This window comes from Mustela nivalis (assembly GCF_964662115.1).
Source record: "Mustela nivalis genome assembly, chromosome: 2".
In the NCBI taxonomy this organism is placed as follows: domain Eukaryota; kingdom Metazoa; phylum Chordata; class Mammalia; order Carnivora; family Mustelidae; genus Mustela; species Mustela nivalis.
The window spans coordinates 162,085,570-162,107,892 of record NC_139021.1 but is presented as its reverse complement, the minus strand read 5'-3'; the positions used below and the strand labels follow the sequence as shown (position 1 = coordinate 162,107,892).

The 22,323-nt window shown below is 48.5% G+C and overlaps 1 protein-coding gene and 1 pseudogene across 2 annotated transcripts in view; both read right to left on the bottom strand.

Moving 5' to 3' along the window:
- NEURL1 (neuralized E3 ubiquitin protein ligase 1) overlaps positions 1-22,323 on the bottom strand; it is an 86,207-nt gene that overhangs the window by 50,304 nt on the left and 13,580 nt on the right. The gene's annotated exons all lie outside the window — the stretch shown is intronic.
- LOC309858759 (transmembrane protein 14A pseudogene) lies at positions 8,870-9,181 on the bottom strand (annotated as a pseudogene). Its single transcript has one exon. The product of its transcript is annotated as a transmembrane protein 14A pseudogene (transcript).

Genomic DNA, 22,323 nt, shown 5'->3' with positions numbered 1-22,323 from the left:
GAATAGAAAATAGAGCACACAAATGAATCCAAGCATTTATGTTCAAGCAACCTTTGTCAAGGTATGGAGAAAACTGGATGTCTACATGTAGAATTATGAAGTTGGATCACAATACCACACCGGATACCAAAATCAACTCATAATGGATTAAAGTCCTAAACATAAAACCTGACACTGTAAAAGTTTGGAAGAAGACATAGGGGGAAAGTTTGACATTGGTCTTCACAATGACTTTTTAAATATGATTCCAAAAGCACAGGTAACAAAAAAAAATAGACAAGTGGGACTATATCAAACTAAAAAGCTTCTGCCCAGCAAAGGAAGTGATCAACAGAGTGAAGAGCCAACCTACAGATGGGAGAAAATAGTTGCAAACCATACATCTGATAAGGGGTTAACATCCAAAATATACAAGAAACTCAAACAACTCAACAGCAAAAAAAAAAAAAAAAAAAAAAAAAAAAAAAAAAAACCCACAAACACAAAAAATCCCAAACAACTATATATTTTTTTTAAATGAGCAAAGGACCTGGAGAGTCATTTTAGCAAAGAAGACATGCAAATGGCCAATAAAAATTTGAAAAGGTATTCAATCTCACTAATCATCAGGGAAATGCAAGTCAAAACCAAAAGGAGATATGACCTCACACCTGTCAGATGGCTATTATCAAAAAGACAAGAGATAACAAGTGACAGCAAGAACATGGGAAAAAGGGAACCATTGAACAATGCTAGTGGGAATGTACATCCATTATTTTAAAAAATATGGTAGTTCCTCAAAAAATTAAAAATCGAACTACCACATGATCCATCAGTCCCAATTCTGAGTATATATCCAAGGGAAATAAAATCACTATCTTGAAGAGATACCTCCACTCCGTATTCACTGTAGCACTATTCATGATAGCCAAGATATGGAAAGAACCTGAGTGTCCATCTACAGATGAATGGATAAAGAAAATGTGGTTTATATACAAAACAAACTATTATTCAGCCTTAAAAAGGAAGGAAATTCTGCCATTTGGAAAAGCATGGATGAACCTAGGGGCCATTATGCTAAGTAAAATAAGCCAGACAGAGAAAGACAAGTCCTGCATGATCTTACTTACATATAAAATCTAAAAAAGTCAGGCACCTGGATGGCTCAGTTGGTTACGTGACTGCCTTCAGCTCACGTCATGATCCTGGAGTCCTGGAATCGAGTTTCACATCGGGCTCCCAGCTCCATGGGGAGTCTGCTTCTCCCTCTGACCTTCTCCCCTCTCATGCTCTCTCTCATTCTCTCTCTCAAAAATAAAGAAAATCTTTTAAGAAATAATCTAAAAAAGTAAAATTCATAAAAGCGGAGAGCAGAATGGTAGTTGTCAGAAGCTGAAGATGGGGGGATATGGAGAGAGATGCTGGCCAAGGGTATGTTACTCACAATAATTTAAGCAATAAACTGTTTTGAAAGCATCTGTTACTGGTGATGATAGTAGAATTTAAAATGGTGACCAAGGGGTACCTGAATGGTGCAGTCAGTTAAGTATCTGACTCTTGATATCAGCTCAGATCTTGATCTCAGGGTCGTGAATTTGAGCCCTGCATCGAGCTCCACGTCAGGCTCTGCGCTGGGCATTGTTGGGCTGGCAGGAAGGGCTACTAAAGATGGCGAAAGTTCCCACCACAAGACCTGAGCTCGGACAGGAGAACAAAGGCCCAAGCAGGAATCTGAGACCCCCGCTCCGGGCTCCTGTGGACCAATGGGAATCCGATGAGCGGCGGGATATCCAAATAAGGGAAACTTGCCAAAAGACCCCTGAGCTTTCCCCAAGACCCCTTAAAAGCCCCCTTCTCCCTGCCTTGGGCGCGACTTCCGCCACTCTGCTTTCCAGAGTCGCAGAACCTCGCCCGAGGGTGCCCACCTCCTCCCGGCACAACTTTCCTGGCTCCCCTTCTCCTGAGCCCTGAAACTTCGCCGGAGAGAGTTTTTAATAAATCTTGCCTTGCACCCACTTTGCCTGGTGTTGTATTTATCTCTCCGGAAAAAACTTTACAGGCATGGAGCCTACTTACAAACAAAAAGTAAAATGGTGACCAAAATGATGAGAAGGGTGCAGTGTGACATCTCAGAGAGGGTGTCCAAAAGCGACATGCATGCTCCAGGAGGCTTTAAGGTCCTCCAGATGAGTCCTTACAGGGTTATCTGATCCCTATAGAGAGGAACCAGACCTACCCAGCCTCCAGAGGTGTGACAGCCCCTGATTCCCGGGGGCTCCCAGTAAGGGACGTGAGTTCAGGATTGGCTTGAATTTCACCCATTGCCGTTATGTACTTTTGGACACCTAGCCCCATCCTGGGCACTGAGGGGAAAAATTAAGAAGGAAAATGAATTTAACCTTTATTAAGCACCAGGCACAACCACTGGCCATTATATACCAAGAATCTCATTCATTCCTCAATACAGTTCGACGAAGCAGGGAGTTGACTCTGTTGACCACTCTCTCTTTGGGGACAAGGCAGGGATATGGAAGCTCATTTTTTAAAAAGTTAAAGTATAAAACCACTATTTATTTGATTATTTAAAATAAAATAAAACCATGCCAATTCGTGTAGAATACAAACAAAGGCATCCCATTCTCCCACACCACTCCATCCCCAGACTAGTCTCCAAAGGTAGCCACTGGTAACAGTTGGGTGGGCATCCATTCAGCCTTGGTCTGTGTTTGTACAAAGAAGATACGGATGGACAATGCACAGATGCACAGATAGTTAGCAAGACATCAAACCACAGAACAGAGAGTTGTTCCTCTCGACATCTGCATTTCTACAGTCCTCCGCTCTACCAGCTGAGCTATCGAAGGGTGCTCGACATCTGCATTTCTCACTCCTTCACCTCCTTCTGGTCATTTTCAAATGCCATCAGGCTTTCTCTGGCCAATTTATTTCAAGTGTAAACATCGCCAGACTCCCCCCCCGTAATCCCATCCGTGCCACACCCCATGATTTATTTCTCTCCAGAGCATTTATCACCATCTGACATCCCATATGTCATTTTTTTCTCTTTCTTTCTTTTTTTTACTTTGTGTGTGTGTGTGTGTGTGTGTGTCTGTGTCTGTCTCTCCTCATACTCAGAAGAATGTAACTCCATAAGACAAAGAATTAGTTCACTGCTATATCCTAATTCCAGAACCGTCGCTGGCACATAGTAGGTACTAAATAAATATTAGTTGGAAGGAAGAAAAGAAGGATGGAACGGAAGAGAAAGGAAAAATAAAAGACTCTAGACACAAATAGGACCATATTATACACACTAGACATACTGTGCAATTCGGCTTGGGCTCTAAACGATGTGGTGGACATTTTTAAAAAACAGTACCACTGAATATTAAAAGTTGTAAAGTCAGGGCACCTGGGTGGCTCAGTGGGTTAAAGCCTCTGCCTTCGCCTCAGGTCATGATCCCAGGGTCCTGGGATCGAGCCCTGCATGGGGCTCTCTGCTTTAGCGGGGAGCCTGCTCCCCACCCCCTCTCTGCCTGCTTGGGATCTCTGTCTGTCAAATAAATGAAATCTTTAAAAAAAAAAAAAAGTTGCAAAGTCATCCTGTGTACAGAGGTGCCATCACGGACTTACCACAAGCCCTCCTTACTGAAAGCCTGGTGCACCATAAGTGGGGAGAGGGCCACCATGAGGTGCCTCCCCAGTGAACTTCATAATAAGCTTTGCCCGATTTTCAGTCTATGAAATCAACTGATTGAAATCAACTGATCTGGTCATGAATCAAAGCATGCAAAGTTACCCTCGAGAGATGAAACAGCCCCAGTAAAAGAGGCCTGACCGGAGATATTAATAAACCTAAAGCAAAGAGGTGTTCACCGGATGCCAAGGAATCAGGGAAAAGGGGGTGTCCCTGAAGCAAACTGTAGTGGGGTCCACAGGAGCACAGCCAGGGCAGGCCTGGTGCTGGGTCCACTCGGCAGGCATCTCCCTGTGGGTGAAGTGGTCTGGGTGGAGTTCAGGGCCCAAGGGCATTAAATCCTCAGATCGTGGCCTCAGCTCCCCAGCCAGATGCCAGGTTCACCCGGCACTCCAGGAGCGTCCTGCAGCGGGAGAAAATGGCAAGCAGTTGACACGCTGTCTGGTCCATCTGACAGTAAATTTCTCACTGCCAAGTGGTAAGCTGACTTCTGATTTGATTCATGAGATTAGATGAGCCAGGAGCCCCCCACCAGTCCTATCAGCTAAGACAAGACAACTTGGAGATGGAATCTGGGGCCAGCTGGACGCTAGGCGGGGGAGGACTCCCACCAGGTTGAATCCTGTCCCGCCGCTCACTATCGTCAAACTCCCAATTATGAACAAGAAGTGGCTGCTGTTTACTGACATTTTACTAAGGACCAGGTCCTGAGACACCCCAATTAATCCACACAGTGACCTTGTGAAGTGGGCACTAGAATGCCTGCTTACCAATGAAGAAACCAAAGGTTTGGAAGATCAAAACACTTGACCAAGGTCAAGACCCAAGAACCAAGATTTGAGCCCAGATCTGACCAACTCCCAGGGAAGTGTTTCACAGTGGGTGGTCCATAGAACTCTCACATCAGTATCACCTGAGACTCTTGTTTAAAAAAGCAGATCCCAGAAGCCCACGCCTAGACTGACTTCACCAGATTATCCGGGGTTAGGCTCCAGCAACCTGCATTTTTACAATCTGCAGGAAATCTGATGGGTCATTAAGGTCTGAGAACCACTTCTTATGCCATATCACGATCTCTAAACTCTAGCCCCATGGCCTCCATCATCCTTTCTGGCCCGTTGTCTTTCCTTGGTTTTTTTTCTTACTCCTCGCCCCACTTCTTCAGTTTTGTTCTGTCCACCCTGCAATCCATCATCATTCACCTTCAAGGTTTAAGCGGCACCCATTGCTGACAACAGGTTGCAGCCATGACTTCCCCCTTGAACTCTGAGCTCACACATGGAGCCACTGACCCAAAAGTCTCTCCCAGAATGCCTCAGCCGTCCTCTGGCATCCCAAAACTCAACCCACCAGCTTCCCCTCCGATCCTCCTCTCCGGCCCGGGGTCTCAATGGAATTACCATCTTCCCAGCCACCTGAAAACTTGGGCACCATCTTGGGTTCTTCCCTCTCCCTTACAACCCCCACCATCTGTTTACCAGTGCTGCCAAGCACCCCGCTCAATGTGTCTCAAATTCCTCTCTTTCGCCAAAACTGTATTTCAGGCTTAGGCATCCTTCCCCGAGACAGCTGTGCTCCCACCATAACTAGTCTCCCTGCCCCCATCTTTTTTTTTTTTTAATTTTTATTTATTTGACAGAGAGAGATCACAAGTAGGCAGAGAGGCAGGCAGAGAGAGAGGAGGAAGCAGGCTCCCCGCTGAGCAGAGAGCCCATTGCAGGACTGGATCCCAGGACACTGAGATCATGACCCGAGCCGAAGGCATCGTTTTAACCCACTGAGCCACCCAGGTGCCCCTCCCTGCCCCCATCTTGTCCCTCTTAAATCCTTCATCCACAAGGCAGCTAGATTGATCTACCTAAAAAGCAAATCTAAAACCTTCAATGGCTTCCCACTGCCCAGAGATGCCCAGGAGCAGTGTGTATGTCTTTACGTTATCTCCATTCACTTTAATGCTGAGTTTAATGTTTTGTCAGGGTGTGGATGGCTCTCGGCAAGGAGATGAGCGCCTCAACAACCATCTAGAAGCAGACGTTTAACATACCTTGATACGCAGCCTTGGATACTAGTACTAGCATTACTGCTAAAAGAGCTGTGAATGGAATGTTCGTAGTAAACAGCACCGTGTCTCCTGCCCTGATTTCCCCAGCACCAGGGCCTTCTAGCTGCGATTTCTCAGGCCTGCGCTTTCTAACATCTTTCCTTTTTCAGACCCAGGGATTCCTACACTGGTCAGTTACAGCTTCCTACGTCCCAGCTGTGTGATCTCTGTGAAAAGAATCAGTGAATAAATGAGAAGCTCTTTCTACAAGGATGTTAAATGGGGAACTCCCGCTAGAAAGAATATCTAAACATGTACTTGCTGTTTTTCCAGTAGGGGCCCAGGATAGAGCAAATGAAGCGGGGCCACAGGGAGCCCCAAGGCGGGCCAGGTAAGCTATGTGGCTCAAAGGCAGCAGTCACCATGCTGGCCTGCTTCCTGCCCCACCCCCCCACTCTATGTTTTGGGCATGGGGAGACATTTTGAGTATATGAGTTCACATCCTCCTTGCAAAGACCCCCACTGCTCCCTGTAGAACCACAGGTTTTGAGGCCTGTACCCTTCATGAGTAGCCCAGCTAAGAAAGCGTCAGTCAAGGGGCGCCTGGGTGGCTCAGTGGGTTAAAGCCTCTGCCTTCGGTTCAGGTCATGATCCCAGGGTCCTGGGATCAAGCCCCACATTGGGCTCTCTGCTCAGCTGGTAGCCTGCTTCTCCCTCTCTCTCTGCCTGCCTCTCTGCCTACTTGTGATCTCTGTCTGCCAAATAAATAAATAAAGTCTTTAAAAAGAAAGAAAGAAAGCATCAGTCAAGACCGAAACCTCATGATCTTGCAGAAGACTCATGAAGGGGCCACACACCCCTTTGCAAGGAAGGGAAACCTGGGCCCAGAGAGGGATAATAAGCTGCCGTGTGAGCAGGTTCATATAGCCCATCACCCCCGGCCTTGGTTCATCCAAGGCACACCCTGGGGGAGGCACAAAAAAGGCTGAGTCTCTAGGACAAGTAGGGAAGACCAAGGTCAAAGAAGGAATGCAAGAGCCTGAAGTCACAGCAAAGCAGCAGTCGGGACTCGAACCAGTTCTCCTGGACCCTCAGCCACCATCCCTTCCCTTGCACACCCTCTACCTTCCTTGCCTTTCCTCGGCTCTCATATCCCGGGCCCCCAGCTCACTGCCCCAGGCCTCTGTTTAGTCACTAGGCCAGAAGCCTTGGATGATTCCCAGCTGAAAGGCCACTTCCAGCCAGATTCACCAACGCCCCCCTCTACCCTTCACCCCCACCTCCCCCGCAAAGCTCCTAGGCCAGAGGCACCCTGGCACAGCACAGAGATCTGAGAGCCAGAGAATCAGGAGCCGTCTAGACCTCCATCTGCTCCTAACTTGCCCTGGGACTCTGGGCAGGTCCCTTCTCCTCTCTGAGCCTCAGTTTCCCTCCTGGAAAAGGTCAGTGCTGGACAACATGATCCCAGGCCCCCCCTCCGTCCCTGAAGTACTGGGGGTAACTGGTGTCCTAAGGACAGGCTCTATGTTACAGACACCGCGGTGACCTTTGGAGGGGCCCTGCAGGCCGCATCATGAAGAGGGGGCCCAGAGGGGCCTCCCCAAAACCTCCACTGCCTCCCACTGAAAAACAATGAATTGCATTCCAAATAAGGGAACTTACAGCAAAGACCCCGCCATGGCCCAGTTCCGGCTGGTTTATGTTAGCTGGACAAGACTAAACAGACCTTCACATTCTCAGCATTAAGCACTAAAAATGAAAAAAAAAAAAAAAAAAACGACTGTTTGTCTCTGGAGCACGGGGCAAGGGAGAGGTCAGTGCTCCCCTGAGGCCCCCCGACCAGACCTGGGGGGTAGCGCTGGACTCCAGGAGGTGGGGGTGTTTGGGAAAGGCCACTGGGGGTCAGTACAGAGTAATAGTGCCAAGGGGCCTGGGACCTGGGGGTACAGGGGGCAAGTGGTGCTTTGAGTCTGCAGAGGTGAGACCGTGAAAGAGAACCAGACAATGCCAAGGTGGAGACAGGGAGAGAGAGAAATGCAGGGAAGGAGTGACAAGGCCAGAAGACCCTAGAAGAGTACCTACTCCCAGCCCATCTGCCATGACCAGGGGGCTGGGAGGGAGGCTAGAGGGGAGGGAAGGGCCTCCAGCACTTCCTAGACAATAAGGCACCTTGTTCCCAGGTGCCCCACCTGCCTCCTGCGGTGTGCGCACCACAAACCCCAGATAAGAATTTAATTATTTACAAAACAGAAGCCTGAAGCAGGACTGCTTTCCTGTTTTCCCACGTACCCCCACCCCCATACCTGCCTCCTAGCCTCCCCCCCCTCCAAAGGCCTGCCCTCCACCCCTCTACTACCTGGGCCATCTCCTTGCACAGAGGGGTTTGCCACAGTCGTCTGACCACAGCGAGAGGCCAGCTTGCCATCCTAGAGGTGAATACACCAGCACTTGGGGCATGCCGTGACCTGCCCAGAGTCACCCATCTATGGATGGCAGAGTGAGGATCAGTGTTACCCACAGCTTGTGAACCCATCTTCAGCAACACCCTCAGGCCACAATGTCATTGGTCAGCTTTGCCTTATTTCCAAACACAGGCAGCCCCATCTTCTCTATCTGCTCTCTGTGCACCGCCAAGTGAAGGCCTATCCATTATCTACCCAAACTTTCCCGTCATTCTTTTTTTGGGGGTGTATAATGATTTATTAAATATCTTTAATGAGACCATTATCTGACAAGTAGAAAACAGTAGAATTTGGGGTTAAAAAAAAAAATCCCTCGGGCGCCTGGGTGGCTCAGTGGGTTAAAGCCTCTGCCTTCAGCTCAGGTCATGGTCCCAGGGTCCTGGGATCGAGACCCACATCAGGCTCTCTACTCCACGGGGAGCCTGCTTCCTCCTCTCTCTCTGCCTGCCTCTCTGCCTACTTGTGATCTCTCTCTCTCTCTCTCTCTCTCTCTGTGTTAAATAAATAAATTAAAAAAAAAAAAAAAAAAAAAAAACAAACAAAAAAAATCCCTCAAACTGGTGTTTACTTTGGAGCGTTTCTGTTGTTTGCAACATAAAATAAGACATGTAAGATTCCAGGTGGAAGTTTATCTTTTAAATCCAAAGTGTGTGCTCTGCCCGTTACAAGAGAATCACGTGAATTTAGTCGTCAGTTCCTCTGGATTCTCAGAGCAGCAATAAGATGTCTCAGAATCATCTTGAGGCTTAAACCTGCAACCAGCCCAGCTGGCACAATCTTCTTAGATCTCTTATACCTCACACCCATTATGGTGGCCAGGAAGAAAGCTGTAAACAGTGACAGCTTGACATCTCACTTGTCACTGGAGACACGGTAGGCTCCCTAGCCAGCCAAAAATCCAACAAAAAGACCAGCGATCAAAGATGGAATACCACGTCTCCGCTTATATCCCAAGATGCTACCAAACGTCACAAGGGCCGCATCAAAACCGATCAGGTCCATTGGCAGGCAAGGTTGCGATTCTACTGCTGGTGTCCAGAAGTGATCCCCTCTGCCAGCGCCTCCCGATTCTGCCTCCCATCATTCTTCAAAGCCAATCTCTCCTCCAGGAAGCCTTCCCTGACTCTACTCAGCCTAGCTGACCACCCTCCTCTCCTCTGACCTTTGTCAACACCAAGGATCAGCAACACGAGTGCTGTAAGGATGGAGCCACATTCACCTCCAGAGGCTGGCATGAGGCCCAGCACCCCGAGAACATCTGTGCCATCAGGGAATGAATGAGTGAACCAAGAATCCCACATCACTATTCCCTTCTCTGGCCTTGGCCCCAGAGCCTAGTATACAGCAAATGTCCTTTCAACCAGGGAAAGAAAGAGAGCTTTTGCAGCACTGAGGGGATGTGAAAAGAAAAGTATGACTTGCATTCATTTCAAAATATTTGTTGAGCACCTACTGTGTAAGCCAGGCCCTGGGGCAGCAACGCAGTGGGGAGTGCACAGGCCACACGGGACACTGACAGCTGAACAGGCCGTGGAAGCTGGTCAGATCCATGCCGCGAGTGGGGCACAGGGCTGGCAGTGAGGAGGACACAGAAGCCATCTAACCCACGTGGGGATGGGACAGGGATCAGGGAAGGCTTCCTGGTGGAAGTGATGTCTAAGCTGGGACCTGCTGGTTGAGCCTAATGATGAGCACAGTAACTGGTATTTATCATGTATTCATGACTCATCAAGCATTCTCTCTGATAAAGGATGAGGGTATGCAGAAGTTAAGCCTCTGGCCCCAGGTAGCACAGGGAGCAAAGACAAAATCTGACTCCCGAGTCCATCCCTCAACCACAGCGCCCCTCCCTTGCCTGCCGTTCCTCCTCCCTCCTCGCCCTGGGCTCCCCTGCCATGCCCATGGGGAACTCCAGAGGCCTGCTGGACCACACCAGAGTCCAATGTCCGGGTTGAGTTTCCTATGCCCAGGGGGATCCCCAGGACTCTCAACCTCCAAAGTACCTCGGCCAGGCCCACATAGTGGGGTTCGGAGAGTCCCTGCAGACCCAGACAGAGCACCCCCTCCATCCCCAGACATACCTGGTGGGAGAGGAAATTCACCAGTCTTCTGAGGTGCCTGAGTCTCCTGGGTCCTAGGGAAGGGGCTTTGTCCTAAAGGAGAACTTCTTCTCAAACACTAGAGAAAGTGCCCCTGAGCTGGGAACTCCCTGTATGGCCTCACCCTGGCTCTGCATTACTCACGGCTCTCCCTGACTTGGGTAGAACAGAGGGGGACCCCTGGGGCAGGCAGGAAGATGCACCTGCCAGAGGGCTGTCAGAGGGCTAGGAGGCCACGAGGCACGCACCCTTGTTCACAGCCCCCTGGGCAAGCAGGTACAGCCATCATTGAGAGTACCCTGGAAATGTCCACCCAACTAGACCTCAGTCTGCTTCTCCGGGAAATAGGGCCAAGACCACCTGTCCCAGCAATCCCTAGGAGATCTGGAGCAAGATCCAGGAGGGAAGAGACAGGGGGGCCTCACGAAGCTGGAAGACCCAGACAAACATAATTTCTCCCAGCAACTTTGGCTCTCTGAGAGCATCCCCAGTGGAGTAACAGGAGAAGGAAATGAGGGAAGGGAGTTAGGGCGGTGGCCCAATATAGAAGCGGATGTTTCTCAGCTGCGTGCACCAGCCCAGCTGGGGGCAGAAGACACAGCCATCCCCACTGCCTCCCTGTCCCTCTACTCTGCAGACCACAAGGGAGAGAGCCAAGCTCCTTCAGATCATGGTATCTGGTCTGTCTGTACCTACTGCCTAGGCTAAGTGAGAACTGGCCCACTAGGAGGGAAGCTGTGGGCCCAACCCAGCCCTGCTCCCACCCGCCAGAGCCACACACCAGGCCCCAGGGCCCCAGATTTAACATATCCCACTCAGTGTGCTCCCTCTCCCCAGGGCCCCTCAGCACAAGTTAAGATCTGATTGGCACTAATTGGACCAAGCTGACAGTGCCCAGTGCAACTTGAGCACTGTCATCACGGATTTGACTCACCGAGCAATGGCCACTGGTGCCTACGGACCCACCATTAGTGTCACTTTGGGAGGATCAAGAGAGCTTGGATGGTGCTTGGAGAGCACTGCCCGGCCATGCTTCCAGCGGAGACCTAAAGCTTGCAAGTGATGTCTCTTCCGTCTCACACCAGGCAAGGGCTAGAGCCCAGGCCTCCTGACCACTAGCTCCTGAGTCTACTGGCCCATTCCTCTGCTGCTGGTCCCAGAAAGTCTTCCCCAGAAGTGAAAGGGGGTTCTAGCTCTTCTCTTCCTCCTGGAGCACAAGACCTCCAGCCTGATAATCAAACCCCAAGCCCAAGAAGAGAACCTCAACCCAATCCTAGAATATGGCGCTCCTAGAATATGGAGAACCAAAGTCTTGGCCCCAAGACTCAAAGCTCAACTACAATCAAGAATCTGGGGCCCTGAGGTGAAAACTCCCTCCAGGAATGGAACTCTCACCCCACCATGGAAATCAGACCCCCAAAACAGGCACCTCAATACCAAGGCAGAATCTTGTCTACAGAAATGGCAACTTTACCCCAAAATAGAACTTTGTGCCCTAGGATCTGAAACTTAGCACTAGACAGTAAACCCCCACTTTCAGAGCAAGCCCTGAATCTTGGGAAACTTTCTTCTCAACAACTGATCTAGGTTCTTGTTGTATTTTGTTTCTTCAACACACCCTCAACTTGGGGACCAGACAAGGAGACCCAAACTCCCTAAAACAGTTTCCTTCAGATTTTACAGTGAAGGAACCAGAAGAATCTTATGTAACCAGAGCCTCAGTTTCTAGGAGCGCAGTACCCTGATGCAGAAACTTCCATGTGAGTGGCAATCTGGTCACTCACAGCCTCATCCCACCACTTCCTCTGTGCTCTGGGCTCCATACCAAGGGCTGAGTGGCTAGTTGGTTTCCTCAACCCCAGAGGATCTGCCAGCCCAGCCCAGGAGATGGAAAACCCCTCTGCACCTCTCAGGCCTAGCTAGGCTGTCTCTGCCCTGGAAAGAGATTTCCTCACTCATTATTGGTCTGTTCAGAATTTTTTTCATTTTTATTTTTTTAATTTAAATTCAATTATTTAACATATAGTGTACTATTAGTTTCAGAGACAGAGTTCACTGATTCTTTAGTCTTATATAATATCCAGTGCTCATTATATCACATGCCCTCCTTAATGTCCATTACCCGGTTACCCCATCCCCCACCCCACCCCTCCAGCAACCCTCAGTGTGTTTCCTATGTTTAAGAGTCTCTTGTGGTTTGTTTCCCTCTCTGATTTTGTCTTATTTTATTTTTTTTTCCTTCTTTCCCCTACGATCCTCTGTTTTGTTTCTTAAATTCCACATATAAGTGAGATCATATGATAATTTCTTCTCTGATGGACTTATTTTGCTTTGCATAATACCTTCTAGTTCTATCCATGTCACTGCAAATGGCAAGATTTCAAATTTTTGATGGCTGAGTAATATTCCATTGTACATATATACCACAACTTTTTTTTATCCATTTATCTGTCGATGGACATCTGGGCTCTTTCCGTAGTTTGGCTACTATGGACATTGCTGCTATAAACACTGGGGTGCTGAAATTTTCTACTTCTTCATGATTCAGTTTTGGTAGGTTGTATATTTCTATGAATTTATCCATTTCTTCTAGGTTGTCCAACTTGTTGGCATATCATTGTTCACAGTAGTCTCTTAAGATCCTTTGCATTTATTTGAGTCTTCTCTCTTTTTTACTTTATCTAGCGAAAAGTTTGTAAATTTTATGTCTTTTCAAAAAAAACAAGTTTTACTTTTGTTGGTCTTTCTGTTATCATTCTAGTCTTTATTTCATTTCTTTCATTATTTCTACTCTGATCTTTGTTATTTCCTTCCTTCTACTAACTTTGGCTTTAGTTCATTCTTTTGCTAGTTCCTTGAAGTGTTAAATTAGGCTTTTTGGATCTTTCTTTGTTCTTAATATAAATATTTATTGTTATAATCTTCCCTCGTAGAACTACTTTTCTTGCATCCTGTAAGTTTTGGTGTGTTGTATTTCCATTTTTGTTTGTCTCAAGATTTTTTTTTAATTTCCCTTTGGATTTATTCTTTAACCAACTGGTTATTCAGGACTATGTTGTTCAGTCTACAAGAATTTGTAAACTTTCCAACTTTCCTCTTCTAATTGATTTCTAGTTTCACACAATTGTGGTTAGAAAAGATACTTATTCAATATGTTAAGGCTTATTTTGTGGATAGCATATGATCTATCCTAAAAAGTTTTCTCTGTGCACTTTAGAAGAATGTGCATTTTGCCACTGTTTGATGGAATGTTCTGTATACGTCTGTTAGGTCTATTTGGTCTAAAGTGTAGTTCCAGTCCATTGTTTTCTTATTGAGATTCTTTTGTTTTTAAGATTTACTTATTTATTTGACAGAGAGATCACAAGCAGGCAGAGAGACAGGCAGAGAGAAGAAGGAAAGCAGGCTTCCCACTGAGCAGAGAGCCCAGTAAGGGGCTCAATCCCAGGACCCTGAGATCATGAACTGAGCCGAAGACAGAGGTTTAACCCATTGAGCCACCCAGGCGCCCTCTTGTTAATTTTCTGTCTGGATGATCTATCTATTGTTAAAAGGGGAGAACTAAAGTCCCCTCTTATTATGGTATTACTATTTCCCCTTCCAGATCTGTTAATATTTGCTTTACATACTTACGTGCTCTGATATTAGGTGTGTATATATTTACTATAGATATTTCCTCTTGATGAGTCGATCCCTTTATCATTATATAATGACCTTTTCTCTTTCTTTTACTTAGTCTATTTTTTATCCTGTGAGTAGAAGTACCCTGCTTTCTTTGGTTTCCATTTGCCCGGAATATCTTTTTCCATCCCTTCATTTTCAGCTTAGAGATAACCTTGAAGCTAAGTGAGTCTCTTATAGTTGGGTAGTTCATTGGGTCTTGTTTTTCTATCTAGCCAACCACTCCATGTCTTTTAACTGGAGAATTTAAACTATTTATACTTAAAGTAATTATTCATAGAGAAGGATTTACTCTTGCCACCTTTTTTTTTTTTTTTTTTAAAGATTTTATTTATTTATTTGACAGAGAGAAATCACAAGTAGGTAGAGAGGCAGGCAGGGAGAGAGAGAGGAGGAAGCAGGCTCCCTGCCGAGCAGAGAGCCCGATGTGGGACTTGATCCCAGGACCCTGAGATCATGACCTGAGCCGAAGGCAGCGGCTTAACCACTGAGCCACCCAGGCGCCCCTCTTGCCACCTTTGACCATTGTTTTCTGGGTATTTTATAGAACCTTTGCTCCTTTCTGCCTATCTTTCTTTGTGATCTGATGATTTTCTATAGTGGTATGCTTTCATTCTTTTCTCTTTATCTTTTTTTATACCTACGATGGGTTTTTGGTTTGTAGCTACCATGGGGTTTACATAAAACATCTTATCACAGTCTGGGGCACCTGGGTGGCTCGGGCTGACTCTTGATTTCGGCTCAGATCATGATCTCAGAGTCGTGAGATGGAACCCCAAGTGAAGCCTCAGCATGGAGACTGGGATTCTCTCTTTCTCCCTCTGCCCCTCCCTGCCCTCATGCACCCACACACACTCTCTCTCTCTCAAAAACAAAACAAAAAGCCAACATCTTATTACAGTGGATGTTAAGCTGATAGCAACTCAACTTTGTTCACATACAAAAGCTCAACACTTTTACTGCTTCCCAACCATTTTACACTTTTTCTTTTAAAAGATTTTATTTATTTATTTGACAGAGACAGACACAGTGAGAGAGGGAACACAAACAGGGGGAATGGGAGATGGAGAAGCAGTCTCCCTGCTTAGCAGGGAGCCCAAAGTGGGGCTCAATCCCAGGATCCAGAGATCATGACCCAAGCTGAAGGCAGACACTTAAGAACTGAGCCACCCAGGCACCCCATTTTATGTTTTTGATGTCACAATTTACATCTTTTTATATTGTATATCCAGTAGCCAATTATTGCAATTATAGCTTTTCAAAATTCTTTTGTCCTTTACCCTTTATACTAGAGTTGTAAGTAATTTATATACCACCACTAGGATATTAGAATATCCTGAATCTGGCATACATTTGGGAATTTTATACTTACCAGGGAATTTTATACTTTCATATGTTTTTATGTTACTAGTTAGTGTTCTTTCTTTTCAAGTTGAAGAACTCTTTTAGCATTTCTTATAAGGCAAGTGTTGGGCTGGCAGGAAGGGCTACCAAAGATGGCGAAAGTTCCCGCCACAAGACCTGAGCTCGGACAGGAGAACAAAGGCCCAAGCAGGAACCTGAGACCCCCGCCCCGGGCTCCTGTGGACCAATGGGATCCCGATGAGCAGGCGGGATATCCAAATAAGGGAAACTTGCCAAAAGACCCCTGAGCTTTCCCCAAGACCCCTTAAAAGCCCCCTCCTCCCTGCCTTGGGCGCGACTTCTGCCACTCTGCTTTCCAGAGTGGCGGAACCTCGCCCGAGGGTGCCCACCTCCTCCCGGCGCAACTTTCCTGGCTCCCCTTCTCCTGAGCCCTGAAACTTCGCCGGAGAGTGTTTTTTAATAAATCTTGCCTTGCACCCACTTTGCCTGGTGTTGTGTTTATCTCGCCGGAAAAAAAACCTTACATTTGGTGCCGAAACCTGGGAAGGAGATTGAGCCCCCACACAGTGGGGAGGCTCTCTCCTTTCCCTGGCTGAACCGGACCTGCCCTTCCGAACGCCACTTCCGAAGCTGTGGTGAGTTTCCCCGATTCCGCGCCTCCTTCCGGAAAGCCCTGCCCTAATCGCGGCCGCGTCAGGGTGGACCCCTCCGGTCACCAGGTGACCTCCGTGACTCCGAGAGGCTGGGAGACGTCCTAACCTCTACGGCAGTCGACACAGTTTTTCCGCAACCCAGTGGTGGACGAGGGGACGCCTTCCTCCAGCCCTCGGGTTGCCCGGCAACGAATCGTGGGGACCTCCCAATCCAAATTCGACCCTAAAACATCCCGGGGGTGTTTTAGGCCTGCTGGCCAATCTTAAAACCCTGGAACTGGACCAGGACCTGCGAAAACGACGTTACTGTACTGTCGCTTGGCCACAATACCGATTAGACAATCAGTCCCAATGGCCTCCGGAAGGCACGTTTAACTATCAGACTTTCATGGACCTAAATAACCTCGGCAGACACCAAGGCAGATGGGCCAAGGTCCCTTATGTCCAGCTTTCTGGACCTGCACTCTCGCCCCTTCCTCTGCTCTCACTGCTCCATCTCTCAGGTCCTCTTGGCCCGCTCCCCTCCCCCTCCCCTGCCACCCACTGCTCCCAAAGACTTGGACCTCTCCTCCCCGTCTCCTCTCTCTGAACCCCCAGAGAGCTTCACCCACCCACTGACGAGAGGGCCTCTGGTTCCTCCTCCTCCTCCTCTTTACCGCGATCCTTCACCCCAAGGTCCCTTAAATTCAGGATTTCTGAACCGGCGCTCTCATCTACCCCTCCTTCTCCCCCTCCACACTCCTATCCGAACTCTTGACAAATTTATCCGCAGTAAACGGGAAACTCCAATCAAAGTTTACTGAAGGTCAAATAGGCTCTTGTTATTTGTTAAAGTCTGCTAGCAAAGAGATGACTAGAACTGCTGGTTAATTGTGTGTCTCGGAGTTTTAATGGGTCATTCTTAAGGTAGCATTCAAAGTCTTTGGTAACCTTTAACAGAATGGGATAAAACACCTGAGCGCTGGTCGCCAGAACTAGGTTTACACTTTTGAAATCTGTTGGTAAACACCTTTTGTGTTTAATTGAATTCTGTTGTAACAGCCGCAGGGCTACTGTTTGAGCTAGATCCTTTCGTAAAGAATGGAAGGGGAGACTGATCACCTCCCATTAGCCAGGGATACCCAAAGGGGAGGGTGTCCAATCTGTTTGAATCTGAAGAGTGCCTGACTGCGTGAATGTGTCTGTGTGGCTCCAGCCGCACTAGGGCTCGAAAGCCCCCCCGCTGAGTTAGTCTGCCCCCCAAGGGAGGTTGCTGGAGTTGAGGAAGTTTGAGTTCATGCGCCCTTCTCTCTACAGGAACTTTCCCAAATTGAGAAACGTTTGGGCTCCTTTTTGGCCAGTCCTGATAACTATATTAAAGAATTCCAATATCTGGCCCAAGCCTATGACCTCACCTGGCATGATTTACATGTGGTCCAGACCACCACCCTCACCATAGAGGAGAGGGAACGCATCCAGGCTGCTGCCCGGGAGCACGCGGATCAGGTCCAGCTCACTGATGCTGGAGCCCGGGCGGTCCCAGCTGTAGAACCAGGTTGGGATTATCAGGATGGCCAAGATGGCCACTGGCGCCGCGACCGCATGGTCCAGTGTCTCATAGCAGGCATGTGGCCAGCCTCTAATAAGGCCGTTAATTACGACAAGATTAGGGATATTGTCCAGGCCCCTACGACAACCCCACCATGTTTCTTAACCAGTTGACCTAACCTTTAACCCAGTACACTCGCTTGGACCCTGCCTCTCCTGCGGGGGCCACGGTACTGGCTACTCATTTTATCTCTCAATTGGCACCAGATATACAGGGAAAGTTAAAGAAGGCTGAGGAGGACCCTCAGACCCCCATTTCTGACTTGGTGAAAATGGCATTTAAGGTCTTTAATTCCCGTGAGGAGGCGGCTGAGCTTAAACGACAAGCCAGACTCCAGCAAAGGGTTCAGTTGCAGACCCAAGCCTTGGTAGCAGCCCTGCGGCCGGCCGGCTCCGGGAGCCAGCAGAGAGGGGCAACCAATCGCACCCCGCCGGGGGGCCTGTTTCAAATGCAGGGCCGAGGGACATTGGGCTCGCCAGTGCCCCAATCCAAAGCCGCCAACTCGGCCTTGCCCTCAATGCCATTTGATGGGCCACTGGAAATCCGACTGCCCTAACCTCGGGGTATCTTCGGCGCCTCAACGTGGGAGACCCCCCGAGATAGTAAGTCTGGCCTTTCAACTGCTTGGATTGGAGGACGACTGACGAAGCCCAGACTCAGCCACCCCTCTCACCCAGGCCGAGCCCAGGGTTATGCTCCAGGTAATGGGTAAGTCCATCTCTTTTTTGCTGGACACGGGGGCTACCTACTCTGTTCTGCCTTCCTACTCCGGACTTACTCGAACCTCACCAATTACTGTTATGGGGATCGATGGGACCTCCTCCAACCCTAGGGTGACCCTTCCCCTTACCTGTAGCCTGGATGGGTTTCCCTTCCCCCACTCGTTCCTATGATTCCTTCCTGCCTGGTCCCTCCACTGGGTAGGGACATTCTCCAGAAACTAAGGGCAACTATCTGCCTCTCCCCTTCCTCCCCTCTATCCACCTCAACCCGTCTCATCCTACACCTCTCCACTCCCTCGACCCTCACTCCAGATGACCTACCTACTGTAGACCCTCAGGTGTGGGACACCTCAGAACCCATCATTGCTTCCCACCTTACCCCGGTTAAAGTACAGCTTAAGGATAACTCTAAGTTTCCCTCAAGCTCAGTTCCCTATTTCCTTAGCCCACCGCCAGGGCCTGAAACTATCGTAGAACGGCTTTAACGTCAGGGACTCCTGATCCCCATCATTTCCCCCTGTAACACTCCATCCTCCCAGTATGCAAGCCCTCAGGGGCTTATCGACTGGTACAAGACCTTAGGCTTATCAACGAGGTCGTGGTCCCCCTCCACCCAGTCATTCCTAACCCTACTGTCTCCCTCCACCCAGTCATTCCTAACCCTACTGTCTCGCGTTCCCCCAAACACCTCTCACTTTACTGTACTGGAGCTAAAGGACGCTTTTTTCACCATCCCCTTGCACCCTGATTCCTATTTTCTTTTTGCCTTCACCTGGGAGGATCCTGACACGCATGCTTCTGGACAATTAACTTGGACTGTTCTACCCCAGGGGTTCAGGGACAGCCCTCACATTTTCGGCCAGGCCTACAGACTTAACAGCAGTGCGTCCTTAAGGCCAGTACTCTACTACATATGTGGATGACCTCCTCCTCTGTAGCCCCTCCCTCTCGGTCTCCCAAGACAACACCTCCACCCTACTTAACTTTCTGGGGGCCAAGGGATATCAAGTACCCCCCTCTAAGGCCCTCAACATGACCTTAGGGCAGCCCATCACGGTCTACTCTCCTGCCGACTCACAGATCTCCTTAGCCACCGATACCTGGCCCATCTAACCCTCGTCTCCAGCTATTCCATCTGCTATTCCTAGAAAACCCGCATCTCTCTCTCTCTCTACCTCCCCCCGCTTAAACCCTGCAACTTTACTGCCTATACCCTTGCCAGATAAGGGGTGGATCTACATCCAGGACAGGATTGCCCTGCCAGGCAATCTGGTGTACACCTTGATTACTGATATCCACCAATCCCTCCATAGTGGCCCATAGGCTCTCCACTAATTTCTTCAACCATTGTTCTATCATCCTTCCTTATCTAAGGTAATCGAAGTTGTCCACAGGGCTTGCAAAACCTGTTCAGCCGTGAATTCACAAGGAGGAATCCGCAGACCAGGGCCTAACCAACAGCTCTGAGGGCATCAGCTGGGGGAAGACTGACAACTGGACTTCACTCCCATGCCTCGCCATAAAATACATTCACAGGCTGGATCGAAGCATACCTCATGGCCTGGGAAACAGTGGACGTAGTGGCTACAATACTCATCGAGCGCATCATCCCGAGGTTGGGATTGCCCCGGACCCTCCAGTCAGACAACAGACCTGCCTTCATCTCCAGTGTAACCCAACAGGTAGCTGAGAGCCTCAACATAACCTGGAAACTTCACATCCCATACCACCCACAGTCATCGGTAAGGTAGAAAAGGCCAATGGGCTGCTCAAAGCCCAACTCACCAAACCTACCCTAGAAACCCGTCTTTCCTGGCCTACACTTCTGCCTATGGCTCTCACCAGACTCCTGGCTACGCCCAGCAGGTCTTCAGGCTTAAGCCCATTTGAATTACTATATGGCCGCCCTTTCTTAGAAATCATAGCCCTCCAGCCATTTCCCCACCTCTTTTATCCTATCTACCTTACCTCACTCTACGTCCTGGGGATACCCCTCCCTATTGACTGGCCACTCCCCAACTTCAGGGCCACAAATAATATGGTCCATATGGGCCCCATGGGGGGAAACATACATATTATTAATGTGTCCTCCCTTACCACCACCGCAGCTGCCATATCCCTAATTCCTCCCTCCTGTACTGTACTCCCTCGGGAATATTTCTCTTGTGCCCTCAGGGAATCCATCGCTGCCTGACCACTAAGACTCCTTGGGCTGTATATTCATCCTACTATCTCCTTCTACCACCATCTACTCTGAATCCCAGCTGCTGTCCATCCTATTTCCCCAACACCATGGAGGAAGGGCTGCCTTCCTCCCATTCATAACAGGGGCAGGAATAGCCACAGGGGTGGCAACTGGAACAGCGGGGATAGGAACCTCCATAGACATTTTTCTTACAAACTCTCCCAAGCCCTGAATGATGACACAGAACGGGTTGCTGACTCCCTCACAGCCCTACAGACGCAAGTCACCAGCCTGGCAGCCTTAGCTCTACAGAACCGAAGGGCCTTAGACCTTCTGACCGCCGAAAAGGGGGGGACTTGCCTATTATTAAATGAAGAATGTTGTTACTTTGTTAACCAATCATATAGTTACCTCCAGGATCAAAGAGCTCAGGGATCGGATCCAAGCACCGTGGCGAGACACGTCCTCCTGGGGCCTGGACCCCTACAACTGGGTAACCTGGCTGCTCCCTCTGACGGGACCTGTATGCATAATCCTCCTTCTAATCTCAGTTGCTCCCTGTCTTTTCCAGTACTTGCAGGGTCGCCTATAAGAACTTGCCTGAGTATCTGTCAATCAACTCCTCCTCCAGCCCTACTCTCGCCTGCCCACTTCCAACGACGCCTATGACGACGCCCCCTGTCAGCAGGAAGTAGCCAGAACCGAGTCGACGCCCCTGACACCATTATATTAAGCAAAAGGTCGGAATGTTGGGCTGGCAGGAAGGGCTACCAAAGATGGCGAAAGTTCCCGCCACAAGACCTGAGCTCGGACAGGAGAACAAAGGCCCAAGCAGGAACCTGAGACCCCCGCCCCGGGCTCCTGTGGACCAATGGGATCCCGATGAGCAGGCGGGATATCCAAATAAGGGAAACTTGCCAAAAGACCCCTGAGCTTTCCCCAAGACCCCTTAAAAGCCCCCTCCTCCCTGCCTTGGGCGCGACTTCTGCCACTCTGCTTTCCAGAGTGGCGGAACCTCACCCGAGGGTGCCCACCTCCTCCCGGCGCAACTTTCCTGGCTCCCCTTCTCCTGAGCCCTGAAACTTCGCCGGAGAGTGTTTTTTAATAAATCTTGCCTTGCACCCACTTTGCCTGGTGTTGTGTTTATCTCGCCGGAAAAAACCTTACAGCAAGTTTAGCGGCTATGAACTACTACAGCTTTTTTTGTCTGGGTATGTCTGCATCTCTCATTCAATTCCAAAGGATAGCTTTGCTGGGTAACGTATTCTTAAATCTCCCAACAAAGAAAAGTCCAGGACCACACGGCTTCACTGGTGAATTCTATCAAACATTTACACAAAAATTAACATCAATCCTTCTCAAACTCTCTCAAAAAAAAGAGGAGAAAGGAACCATTCCAAAGTCATTTTATGAGGCCAGCTTTACCCTAATACCAAGATCAGAAAAGCATGTTACAAGAAAAGAAAACTACAGGCCAATATCCCAACGAACATAGATGCAAAAATCTTCAACAAAATATTGGCACACTGATGTTTGATCTTACACCATGATCAAGTGGGATTTATCCCTAGGATGCAAGCATGGTACAACATATGTAAATTAATAAATATAATATACCATATTAACAAATATGTATATAATAAAGATAAAATATCACATGATATCTCAACAGACGCATAAAGAGCATTTTACAAAATTAACATCTTTCGGTCACACTCAACAAATTAAGTATATATGAAATGTCTCAACATAATAAAGGCCATACATGACAAGTTCACAGCTAATCTCCTACTCAATGGTGAAAAGCTGAAAGTTTTTTAAGATCAAGAACAAGACAAAGGGACCCACTCC